We start from the raw sequence: 20824 nt of genomic DNA on the forward strand, positions 1-20824 counted from the left end.
ATACAGATGTTCTGGTGAAAACAAGACAATAAATACAATTTACTCAAAATAACATCAAGGTTGACATGTTGTTACTGTAAGAAATCTCAAGATGTTTACCAGCATTGATGAGAAAAGTCAAAACAAGTTTTTGTTTTCATCTTTGTGGAAGTAAAACAAAGTTTTAAAAGCTAATGAAGTTGTGTTGTATCTATTTAATTCACTGGAGTCATTTGTTAATGTTATTTGCATGTCTGAGTGTTCAATTAGTTTTGGTTTAAAGGTTAAGATGGCTTGTTAATTGCTTGGTCCAGTTTAGGACAAGGAGACTGGCATTATTTGACTGGAAAGAAACTAAGTTAGCTGTTCAACAAGGGAACCTTATAAGTCCCATTTCAATTCTATTTTTGTTTAAGTCTTGGTAAAAATTCTGCGTTTCCTTTTACGATGATCAGCAGGTGGTCTTACAAGAACGAATATTCGAAAACCATCAAGTATGTCTTTGCTTGTTTAGCAGTGTTTGCGCCTGTATGCATAAGTGGGTGTGTTTCCATGTTTGCAATCACATGCCTTTGAGTGTTTCATGCATGTTTTATCGTGAGAGAACAGCTGTTCCGTGTTGGCGTTCTTCAGCCGTTAAGGTTCTTTAGCTTCTTCGGGTGAGCGGATACAGCCGAGCCTTGCTAAACAATGATCAATTATTAAGATGTGCTCAGTTTGCTGATTTAAAGAAGTGAACAGAAAGCATACTTTGTGTTGACTATCACGTTGTTTTCTTCAGGTGCAACTTCAGATCGAGTCATACACAATCATTACATTGAACTGCATTATTGGTTCATTACTTTATCCGCTTGCTCCCAATAAACGGATAGCCAGAAGCCATAATCACTGCTCGTTTTTAATGAATGATAGCGAATCATTTAAGCAAAAAGTCCAATGTACATTTCTGAGATACTTGCGCAAACTGAACTCTATATTTCTGTTCATGCTCTTTAATCGCCCGCGCTTCAAAAATTACTTAAAAAAAAGGTATGTGGAAGCGTGAGTTGAGGGATGAACAGCAGGGAAGCAGACAGCGAATTTACTCCCCTGGGCTGCTGATAGTTAAGCTTGTGAAGGAATGAAAGCAAGGACACTGACAGTGAGAGCAAAAAGAATGGAAAAAAAGCTGTACGGTTGAGCTAGGGGAGGCAGACGAGGGGTCACTGCTAATCGCGCTAATTGTAACATACCACAGCCTTCCATCACCACATCAAGGATAACGCAACAAAACCATCCATATTCATTACTCCAGGAAGCTGACCTGTATTCATTGCTTGATAAACAAGAAGAAGATGGAGTGACTAGGAGATAATAAGAACAAGCATATCACCATTAGGAGTGTTCCTTTCAGAGGTTTGACTTCCAGGTTAACGTGGCTAGTTATTTTTGATGGTCCATGTTTAAAGACGCAGAGAGCTTACGGGGATGTGCTTTAATATAAAGGAGGAAAAGGTGTTCAACAGGGCACCTTTAAAAGTCCCCTTCTGATCTTATTTTTGGCTCACTCAGTCAAGGTGACTTTTTTCCTTGGCTGGCTACGTTCCCAAGAGATGACAATTTCCACAGAGGATCACAGGATGAGTGTTATTATGCAAGGGAGAGTAGATGTTCTCAGTGTCATCATTATTTTTTAATGATACTTGAAGGACATTGAAAAATAACACCCCTGGAATGACTTGTTTGATTACGGATCATTTTGGAACACATACCTAGCCTTTGATTATTTCAACATGGAAACCCAAAAAGGGGGGTTTGCATTGTATACATTTATGTAGGTCTGGTCTTCCACGCTACATTTATTCTATCAGATCAGACCTCTGTCTTTTCAATCTGCATGCAAATGCATATTTTTGGATTGCATAAAACACAAGTTTAAGATTTATGGGCTGAAGTTGCAAGTGAGCCACCCACCAAACACAGCAAATTATTACATTATAATGCTAGAAAGCCAGCTGGGGTTCTAGTTCAAACAGGCAAGTTTTACCTGACAGTCTTAAGGATGGACATGATAATTGATTTCGAATTCTATGGTTATGGTGGAATTGATTTTTGATTAATTGTGTCAGCTGAGGCAAGACTGCAACAAGTAGAGGGGCTGTAGAAATATCCATCTATTTTCTATAGCGTTTGTAAACATTAGGCAACCTAGAGCCTATCTTGACTATGGGCGGCTTAAGTCATCTGTGTTCACTCCCACAACGGTGCATATTTCTACCTGTGCTCGTCTACAAGAATGCCACAAGAAAGAAAGTCCACCTATGCGCACATTTAGACTGCATTTTGCGCTAGACTTTCACTGGGCAGCAAAATAGGGCCCTCAAATTCATACCCATGCATTATTTAGAGTAATTAATTAACCTAGCACGCATGTTTTTGGAACATGGGACTAAGAATGCTGTAGGATACCTATTTGCCTTTTCACATTCACCTAAGTAAAGGACAAATACAAGAGCAAATGCTCTACTGCTTCAACTAATCATCAAAAATGTCATCTTCAAACATGAATTATTAAAAGTTTAATATGTTCTCTTGTAATGGGCTTTGGTTCTTCACTGCCAGAAAGTCATTTGGAATCTATATTTACCCTGATGTATTGAAAGAAGCTGCTCAAATCAAACACATCACTACCACAAAAGAAAATGGAGGAAGGATTGTCTCAAGTCATTCTAAACCAGACTCGTGTATTGTACGTATTGTGTACTGCTGTATTATAACACACAAGCAGCATTTGCACTGCTCTTGTGTTTGCAGAACTAACAAGCAACCCTGGTGGCTGGTGTCCCTCAGCGAACTGTCTAGGTGCGTCTCACAAAGACGACGGCGAGGGCGGCTGCTAAGACTTTTACAAAAGAGCCCTTGATATTGCACCATGTTTTGTACGACAGCGACTTTGAAAAGCTTCCTCAGGAGATATGGCCAAAAGACTGCTGTAATACTCACTCACCATGCCTAAGACTGTAGCATCAGTGCTACAGCCTTAAAATGAGACAATCCCCCCCATGCCTTTATTCCATTCTATTCTGATGGTGTCTTTAAAGAAACGTACTACTACTCTGTCACATATGTACATGCGGCACATGCCTTAATGGCAGAGCTGGGCACTTGACCCTTTTTTGCCCGTCCGGCCACGACCCTCCACCCTTGACCTGGGTACCCTTAAGGCCATATTCATAAACATTGTTGGCCCCCGCCCCGTTACGACCTCCGGTCCACCCCCGCACCCCCAAAAACAAAACGTACACGATGCCCCCGCGGGAGAGATGCTAACGGAAAAGGTTTATTTAAAGACAATTAGCTGGCTAACTTACTATTCAAACTCGCTGCGGACACGCTTCAAACACGCCACTTACTCACGTACTAACTTACCCATGTAGTGTAGGGACCTACTTTTCCAGGCGTAGTTATTCGCCCTGTGATTTCCTCAGTGCACCGCGACGTGCGCAGAGTGATATAATTTCAAGTGTTATCAGTGATTCAACTCGTCTGTGAATGAATGCCGTTTACGCAATAAAAAGAAGCTGAGCTCCGAGACTTGTCCAAGTTATTAAATTGTGAAAGACACAACAACCAAGCTGCGTGTACTTACTTGCATTACGAGCCATGATGTTGGTTTTGTCGTATTGTATAATTTATTTGTCCAACAGACGACAAGTCTGCAAGCAACAAGTTACCTATTTTCCACACTCCCCTCCTTCACACTTCCCTGCCTTCAAAATAAAAGCATGCCAGCAAACCACTACACAGCAGGTTTGCTACGGCGTATTTCCGGAAGTAGGGAAGTGCATGATGTGCCAGTGTCATACTTGAGTGCTGCGCGCGGCTTGATTTTCCTCCCGGACACAATTTGTTTTGAAAGAAGCCTAAAAAGAAGCCTTTCACCGAGTAGGCTGAGATGAAATTTGGCGGCCTCGCGACCACGTCACACGCATGAGGGCCGATTAGTGGGCCGGACTAAAATCCACTTCCGGCCATGCTTAGTGCAGCCATTTTTTAAAATTTGTCACCCCCCACCCCTCCGCCCCAAAAATGGGCATCCGACCGGGCTGGAGGGTCCGACCAGTCCAGCCCAGGGACGGACTGCCCAGCTCTGCTTAATGGCTTGTGTTTTATTGAATCATAGATCTAACAAAATGTTGATTTCATCACATTTATTTATGAAATGTGCACTGATGGCTCGGTTGAGCCAAAATCAGTCAACTTCAGGTGGCCCGACACAGTCACGTGGTGGCCCCTGGACACCATTAAAGTTGAAGCCTGCTCTTAGAACAGGGATGCGGCTGTGTTCAGAAATAACCAATCGTGTTCAAACTCATGTTGACTAGACGCACACCTCCCACCTCTGATTACTGTATAGTATAATTGCAAAGTATAAACATTTGTTTGATCATGTCATCATATTCTTTCATAAATGTGGTGGACTGTTTAAAAATTCAAATGTACTCCATCCCTGAACTGTAGGCTGTCTTAACCGTGCAAATGACACTAAATACACAAATGAACAAAGCTCATTCTGAGCCGGAAATATGAGTCCTTGGACTTTCATTCCAATTCCAGTCAGGACATGATTTCGCCTCATTGGAGAACTTGAAAGGTCAGGGCCAGTTGGAGATTGCACTCCATAGCTGCATGACACCACAAGAAACAACTCATCTCTTTGCCATTGAGAGCGTGCAAGCAGACTGACATAATGAGCAGACCTTGACACCATTAATTCACCATTTCACCAACAAAGCCTTTCAACACGGTGGGGCAAAATAATGTTCGTCCTTTAGCCAAACGTTCGATTTGCATTTTTAACTACATCCAAGGCTGCAATCAAATGAAAATGATCTCCCTTTCTCTTTTGAGATTTCAAAATGAAACACGGCACACCTTTCTACCTGGATAGATTTCATCAAAACGCATGAATAAAATACAATTAAAAAAAAAAAAAAAGAGCCTGTAATGTTCTTTGTGTGGGCAAAACACACTCAAGAAAGGAACATAGCAAGTTGGCCAGTCGAATAGTCGCAGGGCAACTTAGCCATCAAATTGGACCAATTTATCTCATCTTCGAGAAGGGGAAAAAAACTAAAAGCTACAGGAGACCACATTAAAAATGAAAATTGTTTTATACACACATGCTACAATTGCTGTAGCGCATCTCCACACAAAATACACCAATTACAATCCAGCTTTGATGGAAAGTATCAGATAGGATGATCACCGATGCTAACCAATGTGCTGTGACAGCCATTTTGATTGAACACATGCACTCACACACGCGAACACACGCACACATACACACACTCGCACACAGGCTGTCCATAGTCACTAATGAGGAGCCAAAGGGGGCTCTCGCTCAGCAGCCAATTATCCTGTCCCTTCGGAGGAACAGGGTGTGTGTACGTGTGTGTGTGTGTGTGCATATGTTTCAAGCCACACCGGTTCCCTCCATACTGATACAGTGACAACAAGCAACTGATTTACATAATCGTTGGGCTTCAGTTATGTCCATGAAATGTGTCTTGGACAAGGACTGTTCAACCACACTCAGCAGATGTCTTTAGCAAATGCCTTCTTAGCAAAGTAAAGTAAAACAGTTTTTTTTTCTCCCCTAAGAGGATGGTTCCTTTTGTTGTATATGAGGACCTCGGTGTACCTCCCTCTCATCCAAAGTCAGCTTGTACTTTACAACTTTTGACTCCTAATATAATGTGATAAATGTGTCTATTGAGCAGAATTGTTGCTAATTTCGCCTCGCTTCTGAATTCTCTCAGCTGCCTGACATCCCTAAGATCTGCTTCTATTTGCTAGTCTTATGCCCAGTGGTTGGCAATCAAGGAACGGGCACTTTTCTATTTTTCGGACGTGGATATGACATCATAGTTTCAGCAACGCTCTTGAAGTCCAAGGTACCAAGTCAAAACAGGCGGCAGTGTGCCTGCAATGACTGTGCCCGCGCGTGCATGGGAATTATGGACACCTCATCAGCCGGGCCTTCTGTCTCTGATTGGTTGTGTTTTCTCGGGTGCGGTGTCGTTGTGAAAGCACTTTATAAATAAAATCGAGTTGAGCTTTTTTTTTGTAATATTGTCATTTTCTTCTCTGAATTTTACTATTTTATTTTATTTTTTTTTATTATTCTTTTTAGGAGACCTAGACAAGTGTGTAAAAACATATGCTACTATGTCCAATTCCTCATCCAAACAGGCGTGTCTTCCTATACTCTGTGTGGTTGTGCTTTCCAAAATTATCGGATACAAAAGGAACACTCTCCCTTCCTCTCTGTTTCGGTCCTCATCCACTTAAGCTCATTTAGCCAAAGCATGGTGAGAACAGTCAATTTGACAAGTCTGAAAGGTAATTTGCATGAATGAGGCTGTCGGTGTATGAGCCGGTGTGTGCAAGCATGTGTGTGGGTGTGTGTGCGTGTGTGTGTGCTGTTAGTGTTCGACAGGCTGCTTGCCTGGTTGGCAGCACTTCACATTAATGCTCTCCTCCCATCTAAATTGCATGCAGCTGAATCATTATCATATTCAAAGGGCAATTTAGTGACAACATAAAGACTGCACTCCAGCAGAAGTACAGTAACAACGTTTCCACAGCGTGTGTGCGTATGCGCACACGCGTGTGTGAGTGTTCGCAGGGCTTCGTGAGCTTGTCAATAAGAGTTAAATGACTCCAGAAGAACAAATGATTCTCGAGGCTCTGCCGTGACCCTCGTGACTCGCCATGTAAAGTGTTGCAGAGCGAGCGAGCCATCACAAGCCATCCGTCAACGTGTGCGTGTGTGAAAGTGTGCACATTGCAAACATGCAGCCAAAAATGGCAACTTGTGTTATTTTGAATACGAGATGCCCCCCGGTGCATGCATATGTGTAAAAGTGTGGAAAGTCGTCGGTATTCTAAGGCCCCGTCGGGCATTCCGTGGCCATACCGGTCCCATCGCGTTTGCGTTAGGACAAAAGATTGCCTGCAGGCGCGCCGCACGCTGATGCTCCTTTTAACCGACGTCCACTCCAAGTTTTGGACCTGCGCTGATGCACCCGACAAGTGCTCCTTGTTTGGGGGGTGCTGGAAGCTTTTAAAATGGGCTGTTTCAGTGGTGATTATAACATGACTGATATCCATTCTTCCGTTTTCTAGAGGGCATGTCCTAACAGATGACTTTGGACAAAAGAGGGGGTAAAACCTGGACTGGACTCAACTTAAGTTTACCCTGGAAACCGTGAAAAAACTTCATTCAATTATTTCATGTAATATTACTACTTTGAGTGAGTAAATGAGCCATTAATATTTCAATTATTCTTAATTCCATGATAAACATCAATACAGTGAATTTGTGGAATGTGAATTAAGCAATCCACAAAAGTTGTCCACCGCCACAAGGAGGGTATGGTGATTTCTCATTTTGCTCCCAGCGGTAAGGAACCAAACAACCTTCACATCCCGTGACGTCAACAAGATGTACAAGCGCCACACGGGCGACTAACAGCTGAGGATTATTTCATAGCCAAGCCATAAAGCACATCAGCGGCGCGGCATCCACAAGGGGAAAAAAACTTGTAAACCACGCCTGCTTTATGGGGCGGATGCGCAGCGTCAATACGGTAAGACGTCGCCTCAAAAGCTCTTCCTTTGGGCTGATGTCAACTTTCATCGCGTAGTTGAGATGTTTCGGTGTCAGGACGCATGGAGGCTTTGCGGAGATACAGTCGGATACAGAGAGGTCAGGCGTGCCTCAAACGTCTTCTTGACCCTGCTCACGTTTGTCTCTCTGGATGCCACCATGCTGATGAAAAGCAGTAGAGACAGGCGGACTGGCCGTCGACCTCCAAGGGACAACAGTCTTGGGGCGCATTAGCTCTCGATTGAGTTATTCAGACAGTTACAGCGACTGAAACGCAGATCAACTAGACTTTTATGCACAATTACCACATACTGTGGTCCATCAAGGCCACTTTGGTGGAACTGATGTCGCATCTTAGGAAACACAATACCAATTAGGTGGGATTTACAACTACAGGGCTAAGTCACCCAAATATCATTGTTTCCATAAGATATAAAACACGATTCAAATTTCATATTGCAATTACATGGAAAGTCATTTGAGAATTTCTTCAATATTCAGCTTAAGGTTCATGTGCTAATATGCTTTGTCGTCACTAGTAAGACAATCCAGCACACTAATAGAACAATTAGGGGGCACAAGTCGAACAACTGTCTTGCTAATCAAATTTTTTTCACTACTGCCTTCCACAACTGCTCTATGGGAATTCGTTTGAGCATTTATTCAATAGCTTTCATTTTGAGCTTAAGGTCCATGTTCTAGTGCAGGGATGGGAGCTGGTGGCCACACTCTGAGTGGCCCCTTGAGTAATTCCTACCCTCTACAAAAAAAAATAAAAATCCTTTATTTATTTATTTTTCAAAGAAATTGTAAAAAAAAAATGCTAATAAACATTTAATATAGGTTTTACACGAAAAATGGAGGGAAAATGCGGAAAAGAACCCCCAAAAAACAGGAAAAATCCAACATATTGAAAAAAAGAAAAATCTGCAGTCTTGCTGTTTTGGGTATTGAGTATTTTTCCTTTATTTTAGTCATATAATCCGATGGGGAACTAATTTGTGTTTTCATGGTTCGAGTCTGAAATAAATTAATCTACTTGACATGATTTTCTATGGGAAAGTTGGTTTTGAAATGAGAGCAACTCGCAGGTCACCAAGCATCACGGAATAGATTGTGTTCCTCTTTGGAGGTTGTGCTGCATTCGGTGCCGCTTTCAAGAAGACAACCTATTCATGTTCCTCCCACGCTTTCTCTTTACATGGAAAAACTTTTCGAAAAGACGAGCAAGGCTTCCATTTGAAAATGAACTTTTCACCGCTGCGTCTCGTATCTTCACCTTCACTGACTGACGCTGTACAGCTCCATGTATGTCTCCCTTCCTTTGCTCCCACACATACTGTCACCGACTATGTCACATCCTAGATTCCTCACACGTTGCTCACTTGTGCATCCTTTCACTACCCTTCTTCTTTCTGGGACATTCGCAAAGGTGTAAAACAACAGGTCATGTTTTAGTTTTTTATAAATAATGCAAAAGGACCTGAGTGTGTGGGGGGGGGGGGGTCTACATCAGCCGAGAGTGAAGGCTACTGTGTCAGCACCAAAGCACCTCCCTGAGATGGACAAAACACCCTGAGATAAAGGTTTTCACTCAAATGCCATCCCCCAGCTTTTAATCTCCCGCATTGTGCTCCTACTTCCACTCGGGACTGAAAAATGTAAAGGAGACAAATGACTCACGCTCCGGTGGCGGAAAATGACCATTCCAAGACATATTGCACCACGTGTGCATACATTTATTGTGGGGAGAAAATGAAATTTCTAGCGTGTATGTGCGAGAGGATGACAAATACACATAAAACGGGATAGGAGGGCTTTCTGTGACATTTGCTCCGGACGGCTTGACATTCCATACAGTGTGGAGTGCGTACGCGCCTCCGGCACTGTAATCGATCGACAGAGAGGATTACAAAAAGATAATGAAAATCTGTTGCGGTGAACAAGGATATACGCTCCCCTTGTGATGTGTCAGCAGATTACATGGGGGGGGGGGGGGCCTCAGTTTACGACAGGATGGATATATGATGTTTTTGAAGTTACAAATGGGCAATGAACTGCTAACAAACTTAAGTCCTGGCTAGCACGATGGTAAAATTGCAATCAGGTAGAGTAACAAAGTCATGTATGGGCTGAACGAGACTAAATTGGAATTGCAAACAAATTATAGTTGGTGACGCAAAACAAGGGATTAACCGTAGGAAAACTGTGACCACTGGCGTTCTTAATGAGAAACAATGTTTTCAGGTTAGCATTGGTGCTATGCGCTGATGTTGTTTTTATGCTGAAGGAGTGACACGTTTTCCTTCTGTGACACTTGCTCGCCATCTTGAATGTGTTAAATCTATTCACACATGACATCCTGATGCAATGCATGTGTTCAAATTTAATGTATTCATATAATACAGCTCCTAGCGACCTGAAGGAAAACAAAAGCCTTTTCAAGCTTTGCAAGGCAAGACAGGGCTTCGCTCCGGGGGCATAAAAGCGCCATTATGAATAAATACACTTCATTTCCCGCATTTGATAGAATGCTGATAACAAATAAAAATGCAGTAAATATTTTAGTACAAGGTTTGCAGCAATGTCAGACATAATTTTTGTGCTGGCAGGAGGCCATTATTGTTTGTTTGCGGGGGGGGAATGGCAAAATAAACTCTCGCATACTTGTATATACCGTATATCGCTGGCGTTGGGACAAAACCTTGTACCTCCAAATTAGTTACTTTTCAGGCGAGCTCAAGAATGGCAAGTTTGTTCAATCATTAGCATTACATCGTGAAAGAGAGCAAGCCACTTTTAACACTTTAGATTGGTTAATAATGTGTAAAAATAACATGACCAGTAGTATACATTTTTGAAAATAATATGAAATTCACGAAGATGTGACTTCGGTACGGTATATTTTCGGTACAAAAAAACAGATTAAAAAAAAAAAAATGTTTATTTTGAAAAGATGACAAGTAAATGTTAATTTTTTTTTAGAAATAAAAATAAAAGCGAACCAATCGGGTGACATTCTAAGAAATTACACCAGAATAAAAAATACACCAACAATAAAGATCTCTTAATTTTGTAAATTATTAAGACACTGAAATCTTTAAACACTCAGCAGCGACAGCCTATGGCAGCTCTAAGTATTCAAGTTAAAGACAAGTTGTCATTACAATACATATACACTTTTTTTGATGAAAAAAATACATACAATAACAGTAACAATTATTGATAACTGTATTAAAACTCTTTTTATAATGAAATACAGTAACTTAGTCTTTATGAAATTATTTACACTTTCTGGCACTAAAATCTTTGAATGTTCAACAGCACATTGTAACGAATTGGGTTATCTGTGTTGTGGTCGGATTTGTGTTTTGCTGAGTTGTGGTCGGATTTGTGTTTTGCTGCGTTGTGATGTTTCCGAGGTTCTTGAATGCATCGTACGGCTAGTGAGAGGAGCAGCGGAGAACGAAGTAGAGAGAGAGCTGTTTTTGGCTAAAAAGACTGCTTGCTTCCTCATCTAAGAAACATTCAAAGTCGAATGATGTCGTTTTAAGTGTTATCATGTTAGACGTGCTACTACAGCTTAGCCGCCGATCTCATGTAGCAATGTCGGCGCACAACTTTGGGACTTATACACGTACCTTTCCCCATCGGCGATTTTAACAGGACAGCCAGAATGTTCCCAAACAGGAGACCGCAGTGTACGGGGGACCTTCAAGCGCTGGCTTGTTTGCGCATTCGTTTGCTCCCCTTTAGTGCCGCCGCCCTCCTCTCCCGCGTCCAACAGTCAATAGCACCCGTGCATAAACTTGCGCTAATAAGTGGACCAAACCGAACACAAGTGGACCGAACCGAACATGCCATACCGAAACGTATTAATACACCCACGTGTACCGTTACACCCCAAATATATATATACATATATGTGTATATATATATATATATATATACATATATATATACACACATATATATACACATATATATATATACATATATATAAACACATATATATATACACATATATATATACACATATATATACATATATATGTATACATATATATACATATACATATATATATACATATATATACATATATATATACAAATATATACACATATACATATATATACACATATACATATATATATATATATATATATATATATATATATATATATATATATAATATCGATTGATTATTGAATTGAACTACTGTTATATGTAAATTTGCTATTCCATTCCAAGACATTCACATTTAGTGAGATGCACCTGTATATACTGTAGTTAAGATGAAACTAATAGATAAACCTGTCTATCTATAAAGTGGCCCATGTATAACTTGATGAACTACTCCATAAAACTACTTCAGTTCTCGCTGAGCAAGCAAAAGGGGGGTGGGGGAGTCATTTTTTTTCTTGTTCTGTGGTTTCCTGGTGATTAATTGGAGTCAGATAACAGATTATCCCGCCTCAGCATAATCGGAAAGGAGCTCAAATGAACTTCCTGATTGTCCTAATCTTTCAGTCCAGGCGCAAAAATGATTGCAATGAGTTTTCGAGCCATTCGCTTTCTTTGTTTTATGAAATTAAAAAAGAAGCTTTGAGCATACGTCTGCCCTGAAGGGCTGTAAGAGGCAGACCCCATGGTTGGAACTACTTGACACCGCGCCTCTGACACCCAGGCCACTCATCACGATCGTCGTCGTCACACTGTTGACATCTGTCACCTTCGCTTTTGCTTCTTCCCGCCCACACTTTCACCAAGTTCCACCTCCCACACAACAAACATCGGCTTGTGCGGGCGCATACTCACACACAATCACACGGCGAGTGACCACTTTCGAAGCATCTCTGCCACTTAGCTCCCTCATCACTCACACACTTCAAGGCGCTCTCTGCAACCCCTCGAGAGGTCGGGGAGATAAAAAGGCAGAAAAACAAGACCACGTGTCCGCACGAAGATGGATATTTTAAAAAATACAATTTTGTTTGCTGGCATCAGGGTCCAAAAACATCTTCGTCTACACCCTCTGACTTTCAAATGTATGCGATGATTGTAATAAATGTGTTGCAATGCGTGAGGAAAATTTTCTGACCCCATTGGACTGCCCCAATACAGTAAATATCCACATTTTAGGGTTTGGTCACAAACAACTCCTTACAATACGTCAGTGGTATTAAAAATGAAGACAATGTTTAAATTGGTCAGACTTTAGCGAGAAATATTAGGTAGAGGTCTTTGACTTTCTTCAGCCACCCAAAAAGGTTTGCAGTTACCTGTATGTGGCACAACATGGCAGAAAAACAACTTAAAACACAGATGATCATAAAGCATCAACACCATTCACCTTGCAAATACAATCATGAACCAATGTTCCATAAACAAATTTATTCTGTACTGTTTTCAATTAGACAAAGATATGGCCTGACTGAATGAAGCTTCTCTCCTCACGTCAATATAGTTGCTTAGTAAAAGGGTGCCACAAGATGGTGCCAAAGCAATACATTTTTGGGGTATTCTTCTATTCTTCTAACATAATGGACGCTAGATTAGGTGAATAGGTGAATGTTACTGTGAATATTATCAAATTTTTGTAATATTAATTCATCATGGCTTTAGTTATAAGAAGAGACTGGTATGAGTTGCATCTTGCAAAAGATGAGACTTTGACTGCGAAAAGTTTTCCCTGCCACACATTTCCGATTGATAGTCTCAGATGTCCGCCCACTCAGCACAGCGTTGGCAAATTGAGAGACGACAGAGTGATGGTGGCGGTGGTGGGGCTGGGGAGATTGCCAGTGGTGCTAGTCACAATTGTTTTTATCGATTTCTTACCCCCTTGCCTGTTATCATCATCAATGTGACCCACGCTGCGCACGTCTGCACTGACAGCGCCATTATTAATTAGTCATCATTATCATCATCTTTACTGTAATCATCATCAAGCAGGTTGAGAGGTGCCATCAAAAAATACAGTATAATGTTTGTTTTTACAACAATCATTACACTGCAGACAAGGAGAAATTAAATGAGCAGAACTGATGTCGTCAAGCAGTACACCCACAGGACACTTCATCAGCTAGTGAACTAAAAATGAGGCAAAACAAAATCAGAACCTCTGAACTACTCGCTCGACCAGTTCATCGAGCACATTGAGAAAGTAGATAACCAGTCTCAAGGGCCACAGATGCCTTCGCCATCTGTGCTGGCTGAAACGTTTGCTAGACTGTGTTTTTTTTTCAAAGGAATGAGTCACCATTAATAAAACATATTGTTGTAGAATTCAAACAAAGGTGTGCTGTTGCACCCAATACAGATGAACTGAAGATAGAAACAAATGACATAGCAACACAGAGTGGCTGGAATCTGACTTGAAAAGAGCTGTTCAGAGAAACACTATGAAATGGGGCTGGGCGATATGACTGAAAAGTATATCATGATATAAGTGTTTCATATTGGTCGATATCGATATATATTGATTTTTTTTTTTTTTTAAACTATTGAAAATAATGACCGGAAGAAAAATACATTTAGGTTATTTTAACATAATACTTAACCTTTAATAAGGGGTCAATGTAACTATAAAAGAGTGAAATAAACTCGTCGATTAGCCGTTAGATTAAATAAACTCCATTTTAAAGATAATGTGCTTCGAAGAGCTGGGAAATGTTTGAAAAACTGTCCCAATCTAAGTATTTCATATCAGTCAATATTGATAATTATTGATTTAGTTTTGAACCTTTTCTTTAAATAACAGTTAACTGTTTTTTGTACGGGCAGCACTGTGGTCGACTGGTTAGCACGTCCGCCTCACAGTTCAGAGGTCGTGGTTTCGATCCCGGCTCCGGCCTCCCTGTGTGGAGTTTGCATGTTCTCCCCGTGCCTGCGTGGGTTTTCTCGTGGGTATCGATAATGGATGGATGGATGTTTTGTGTACATCGTTATGTAGTGTAATGTGCAGTTTGTCCTCCATCAGTGCATTGTAAATGCTTATTTGCATTAGGTCTACCCCGAAGCAGTTGCTGACACATATCGTCTCTGTCCTGTGAAAAACACTTATGTACAATTTTGGATTTTTTAAAATTTTCATGTTAATGCGATGTATGTAAAGCGGAAACACTAGTCACGTAAAAATAATAGAATTGAAAAAAATGGAGATAAGTGTTTTTCACATGACAGCGACGATATATTAGCCTTCATTCAATGTTCATCCAATGTAAGTGAACGAATACTCTCTTGCAGTGCATACATCATTGTTAACCAACCGTCTTAGGACTACTTTATCTTTTTAGCGGACTCATTATTGCCATAGTCCATTCATATTTTACATGTCAATCGCGATACATATCGATATCAAATTATCGGGTCAGCCCTACTATGAAATTAAGAGAATTGACTCTTTGGGACAAACTAATACAATGGCATGGAAAACATTAGAATTGATGTTGTAATGGTACGGTATAAGTTGCTGCTTCTGATATTGTTTTGAATGCCTGCCACTGTTTGTGATTATTAATCTATTAGAGGGATGGCCTCCATTTTATGAAATAAGATTCACTGAAAGACATACCTTGGATTGTCTGCCAAGGAAAGAAAGAATCAGAATCCTGTGCTGCACTCTCGAGTAAGAGGTTGCCACAGCAACCATAACTCTTCAGAAGAATTGGGGTTGAACAAAACTTTACATTTTTATCATATTTTGGATGAGGCTGTGATTTTTCACTCGTCAGAAGGAAACAATACACACACGCGCGCGCACAATAAGATTACGCCGGCTCATTTTGCGTCCCAACTCAAGGGGAAGATTACCAGATTCTCGTCGTAAATGAGCCCAAATGAATTGTTCATTAGCGGCGTAAAACATGGCGGCGTGGTGTGCCGCCTTCATTAGGGGCTGCTTTTGGTTGATTAATCACGTAATCGCTCAGACAAACTCGGATTGCACACCGCAGCATGTAGAAGAGCGTAATCTGAGAGAATAACGAACACATTTGTTCTTTGACCAAGATAATGGTGTGCTTGTTGTGTTCTACGAATACAACAACGGCTGATTAATTAGCCGCTTCAGCCAAAATACACATAAAAGCCCCCCTGCTGAAACGTAGATTTTTTTTGTCCTTACTTGGCTGTTGTGTCTTCTGCAGCTTCTTCCCGTCTGCCTGTTCTGTCCTGTCCCAGGTGTTTGTTTTGCCGCACAAAGGAAGCTCTTGATTGACGCTTGGGACTTGTCAATACAATCACAGAGCGCTGCCCTTCATCAACATGCCCTGTCAGCAAACAAAAAGCGCTACAAGTTACACATGCAGCAGGAAACTGGTGCCCACGCCAGGCAAACTTTTTAACAGATTGTTCTCTGAGCAGGTAAAGAAAAGGAAAGAAAAAAAATCTGTCAACACGGTCTGACATTGTCTTTTTGTATTTACAAGAGTAAACTCTTTTCCTGTTGGAGGAAAAAAAAAATCCCTGCTGTGGCCTAATGATGGCGGATGATGACAGGTTTGGGCGCATCATGGGAAAAAGCTCAATCATTGTTGGGTGAAAAAAAGTTACTCAAGCCTGGATGCTATTTTGTGATTTATTGAAGAAAAACATGCTTCCTCCCTTGTTGACAGACAAAGTAGGGACACTGACAACTGTAGTGTTGTATGTGTAATTATTAGTGGCACAAGCATGACTTGGTGACATTGTTACCACTCATTGACAAGTGTAATTTTGTAGCTTGGTAATGAAGTACTGAAAGCCTGAGTGAAAATACAATCAGTAATTTAACTGTCTTTATGTGGGTGTCATATTTACAGTATCACCCAATTTTCTAAGATTTGGGGCTCAACAAGAAGAAACTGCCTAGTCGTCATGGTAATGGGAGCACACCATGCAGTGTAGTATTTGAATCAGACAGCACCGTCCCCTAAAAAAAGGCTGAGAGTGTTGTGCTTGTTTAAAAAAAAAACTTTTTTTCTAACATATCAGGATTTTAAGTTTACTATTGTTATTATTATTATTAGTAGTAGTATGAAAACTTGATGTGTTAAGAGAAAAAACGAGGGCAGATTTGGGATTAGCACAAAATAAAACATTAATCAATACAAGTTTACTGGCATCTCTGATTTAAAAATGTAATAAAATTGCAGACCAAACCAGTAACTGAATCAATGAATTAATGTTTGTGCGTTTCCTGCACTGTTTGAAATAACGTCCTGTTTTGGAATAAAGGGATGGAAGTTAAAACATGCTTGTTTTAAACTCGATTCAACAATGAATCACAAAAATAATCATCAGATGAATCGATTAAAGACATTTTATTAACTTATTTGGTTCTAAAATAATTTTTTTTAAAAATGCATACGTCTGCTTTATTTTCTGTTTCATAGCGCATCTGTCCTGAGATGATATTAGATATTTCTCCTGTCCTGATGTAAAAAGGGAGTGAGATGCTTATTTTTGTAAAGTGGATGACCAAGAGCGAAACAAAAACTCTTCCAACATAGTGTGACATTGTTTTTTGAGGGTTTTCATTTGCAAACCTCCCCGCTGTGACCTAATGATGGCGGCTGATGACAGATTTGGGCACATTATGGGAAACGGCTCACAAACATCAGCCCCCTTTGGAGTAAAAAAAAAAGATGCGCATCCTTTGATGCTATATTGGTTGTTGTTGTGTTCAAGCAGTTTCGTCATTTGCAAAAAAAAAAAAGGCAAAGTGAAGGTCAAAGCTGGGCGTGTTTGCAGATAACGTGTACACGGTTTTGGCTGGCAGCTACACGAGCGGAAAGTGAGTCGGGATCTGCTCAGCTTCACAGCCCATCATGTGAGACTAGCAGATCGCTTGTGATTTATGTATTCACTTTAAAGCAGAAGCAACTTCCTATGGGCAATTGCACGGGAGACGAGTAATCGTCCACGACACGCCACGAACAAATACACGCCGATCACCCGGAAAACTTTTCCCTCCTCTGCCCAGGCCCGAAAAGACGTCTTGTCATTTTGCCCCCGTCAAATCTCGAAACCTTCAAATAAAGACGAATGTGCGACAGTCTGATTATAATTGGAACTAATTGGCGTTCAGATTTGCTGTTGACTTGCCACGTCAACAAGCCGAGTGCTCGGCGTTGGGTGACATCAGTGCAAATGAGCTGCACCAAAAAAAAAAAAAAAAAACAGGAAGCGTCAAAACGGTTTCTATTTTGCAGCAATTCCAGAAAGTTCCCTAATTAGGCCTGTCGAGGTGGTTAATAAATCAAAAGCTAGTCCCCCTCCCTCTCCCCCCTCCGTTTGTGGCTATACCATGAATAAATGATGAAGTGTGAGACTGACAGAGCAATTATTAGCTTTCTTAAACATCATTTACACACCAAAACAAGCTCTACATAATGCATGGGGCTGTTTTGAATGCCGTAGATCAAAGGCAACCCAAAGCCCATTGGTGCAACTTTTAAACGGACTGCAATTAAATTAAACATAAAGAAATTCACATGCCTACAACATGAAAGACAGATATAGTGTGACAGCACCTCATGGGTCCAGCTAAAAGACACCACTTTAGGAATATGAATTTGTCTTTCGCTGGGATCATTTACAATGTTATTGTGCCGGAATTAAATCAGAAAATGTAATCCCGTTTGTCATTCAGCCTAACAAGCACGTGCTTCATGTCAATATGCTATTAGCATAAATGCCATAGTCCATGAATTCACTCATTCTATGCTGAAAAATTCACCTGTTACTTTCAGTCTTGTGACTCAAATGAGATTCAGTACATGAAGCAATGACACACAAACCAATGAAATTGTCTTATATATTTGATCATTTTTGCTCATTCTGAGAGAGTTACAACCAAAAAATGGCATTCCGCTGGAATGGCTTTTAAAGGGATACTGGGATTAACTTAACATTGGCACTTATATAATAGGTTTGCATGTAAAAATGACATCAGTACTTAAGTGTCCCCCCAAAAGACTGACAAGGTCCTTTTTGGTGATTAGATTTACAACATATTGCCCCGCCCACTTTTGTGGCGTGGCTTATGTAATGTTTTTGTTCTCAGCGGTCTATGTCACGGCAGGAAGGCAAGCGTGGTAATATTGCTCACTTTGTCATTTCTGTTGTCTAAAACAGCGACCGATCGCCACCAAGATGCAAATGCACATTACTACTCTTGTCCACTTCAACCTGTGAAAGTATAAAAGTGTTCTGCACAATAGTTTGGATCTATTGACATAAAACATGATCTCATCATGATCACCTCCACAAAATCAAAAATACCGTGGCGATTGCTGCTCCACTTAAATAAGATGAAGCGGACAAGAGCATGAATGCACACACGAACCCCGACTGGTTATATTTCGGTCATTTAGCTATACTAAACTAGTGTCAACTCTCAGGAAGGAGATGGCGGCTTGCAGCAGCAACAGGCAGATTGGAGCTTTACGCCCCCCTCTTCCCTCTCCGGCTAAAGGTAGGATAATGGGACGGCTAATAGCAACAACTATCTTCAGGTCGGTAAGCACAAAAACATTAGCTCCACTAGCGTCCAGCCTGCGTCGATCTTCATGTCGCAGGGTTGCCTCCCAAGCAGTCGCGTGCGTTGTCCGACACCGCTTGCAGCTGCCAGAGAATGAGGGAAGCCCTCATTGAACAAGCGTCAATGTTCAGCGAACAAAAAGTTCCAGCGAGGCTGACTGCACAGCCGAGTGTGGCCACATTGGAACATACCATTTCGGCTGTTTACATTCCAAATTGGATGGCGTGCTGTGGGTCGAAAAACTGGGGCCATTCCTCATTCAAATAAATGTACACGTCTACTCATTCTCACTTCAGTCTCTGTAAATATCCTGAGTGGTGTTTAATGCCTCGCCCGTCCTAACAGTGATAAGCAAAGAAGCAGTTTTTTGTTTTGTTTTTTTTTAAGCAAAGAAGCAGTGTGCGCTCGTCCCAGCCTAAATCTATGTAGCTCTGCTCACTTCCATGTTTCCTCATTCTCATATAAATCAGCCACGGGGAGGTTAATCCTTTTGATATGTTGAAGTGGGCATTGATAAGGATGTCCACATAAATTTTGGTGCCAATTGATCGCCATTTTTGGACGTTATAAGCAATGGAACTACAATGATTTCCAATTGAGAGTTTGGAATCGGTTCCTCCCGTGACTCCGACCAAACATGGGTAGAACAGTAGAGGGCGCGGCCATTGTCCTCATTATCAAGGGGAGTTATTCATGTAGTGATGACTTATTTCCTAATTTCTCCCAAATCTATTGATAAAATAGAAAATGACAACTCTTTTAATTTTCCCGATCAAAAAATATATAAAATGAACTTGTTAGTGAAAACATGGCCATCCCGGCCCCAACATCACTTTAATTTTTTTTTTTTTTCAAAATTTGTAGTATAGAAAAGCAAAAGTCTAAAAAGGAGCAGGAAAAACGTAGCAAATTTTCAAACTTGAACATTATCTACCTATCTGCTGATTTGAGTCAACCTTGACAATACCAAAACCAAGTCCCATCCCTATAAATCGTATTATAAAAGACCCTTGAGCAAGGAGACAGTTCCAGAACGTGGGTAGGTGAGGAGCCAAGTTGAGAGATTTCAGTCATGAGCTTGACCGCCAGCTCAAGTCGGGCATCCAATATCACCACACGGATTACAGCGCCGCTTTCAATTTTCTATTTCTGAGAAGAGTTCCCCCCCCGCCCCACCTCCACTGGGCGATGGTGATGATTTTATCCATCTAACAAGACGAGGTCAGACTGAAGGACAAAGGCGAGCAGACATGAGGCGCGGACAGCCCAAAGAAGCAACGTGGCCCTGGTGACTTCTTTACTTCTCTCGTCCATTCAAAAGGTTGCCTGTATTTATTGTGGTTTCATTTGACGGCATCCCGATAGAGAGGGAGGTGAGTGCGCCTGCAAACATCATTACTTTGCGGCAGGCTGTGACAAACAAATCAAGCTCGCTTCGGGGGGAAAAGCATGTTGTACAAATGCGCAGAGTCGAGGTGGACAGGAAAAGGAAAACACTGGAAGTACAGTTGTCTTTTCAAATATTTATATGAGTGCTCTGCGGGTAAAATATTGATGGATAATGAAGGGAGTACACATGGTACATGCCATTGTATACGCATACAGTGGAAGACAAACTGGCAACGGAGTGATCACTGAAAATGCAACATTGTGTTGTTTTATG

General features: G+C 41.0%; 1 long non-coding RNA gene across 36 annotated transcripts in view; it reads right to left on the minus strand.

The window, feature by feature from the left end:
* The window catches only part of LOC147132192 (uncharacterized), a 133604-nt gene that overhangs the window by 33149 nt on the left and 79631 nt on the right, over nt 1–20824 (minus strand). For all 36 annotated transcript variants that reach the window (XR_015082151.1, XR_015082137.1, XR_015082131.1 and 33 more), the window contains one exon: nt 15763–15907. This is a non-coding gene — a long non-coding RNA (uncharacterized LOC147132192). The remainder of the gene's footprint in view (nt 1–15762; nt 15908–20824) is intronic.

This window comes from Filicampus tigris, chromosome 18, assembly GCF_054856515.1.
Source record: "Filicampus tigris isolate MCC_2025a chromosome 18, RoL_Ftig_1.0, whole genome shotgun sequence".
NCBI lineage: Eukaryota > Metazoa > Chordata > Actinopteri > Syngnathiformes > Syngnathidae > Filicampus > Filicampus tigris.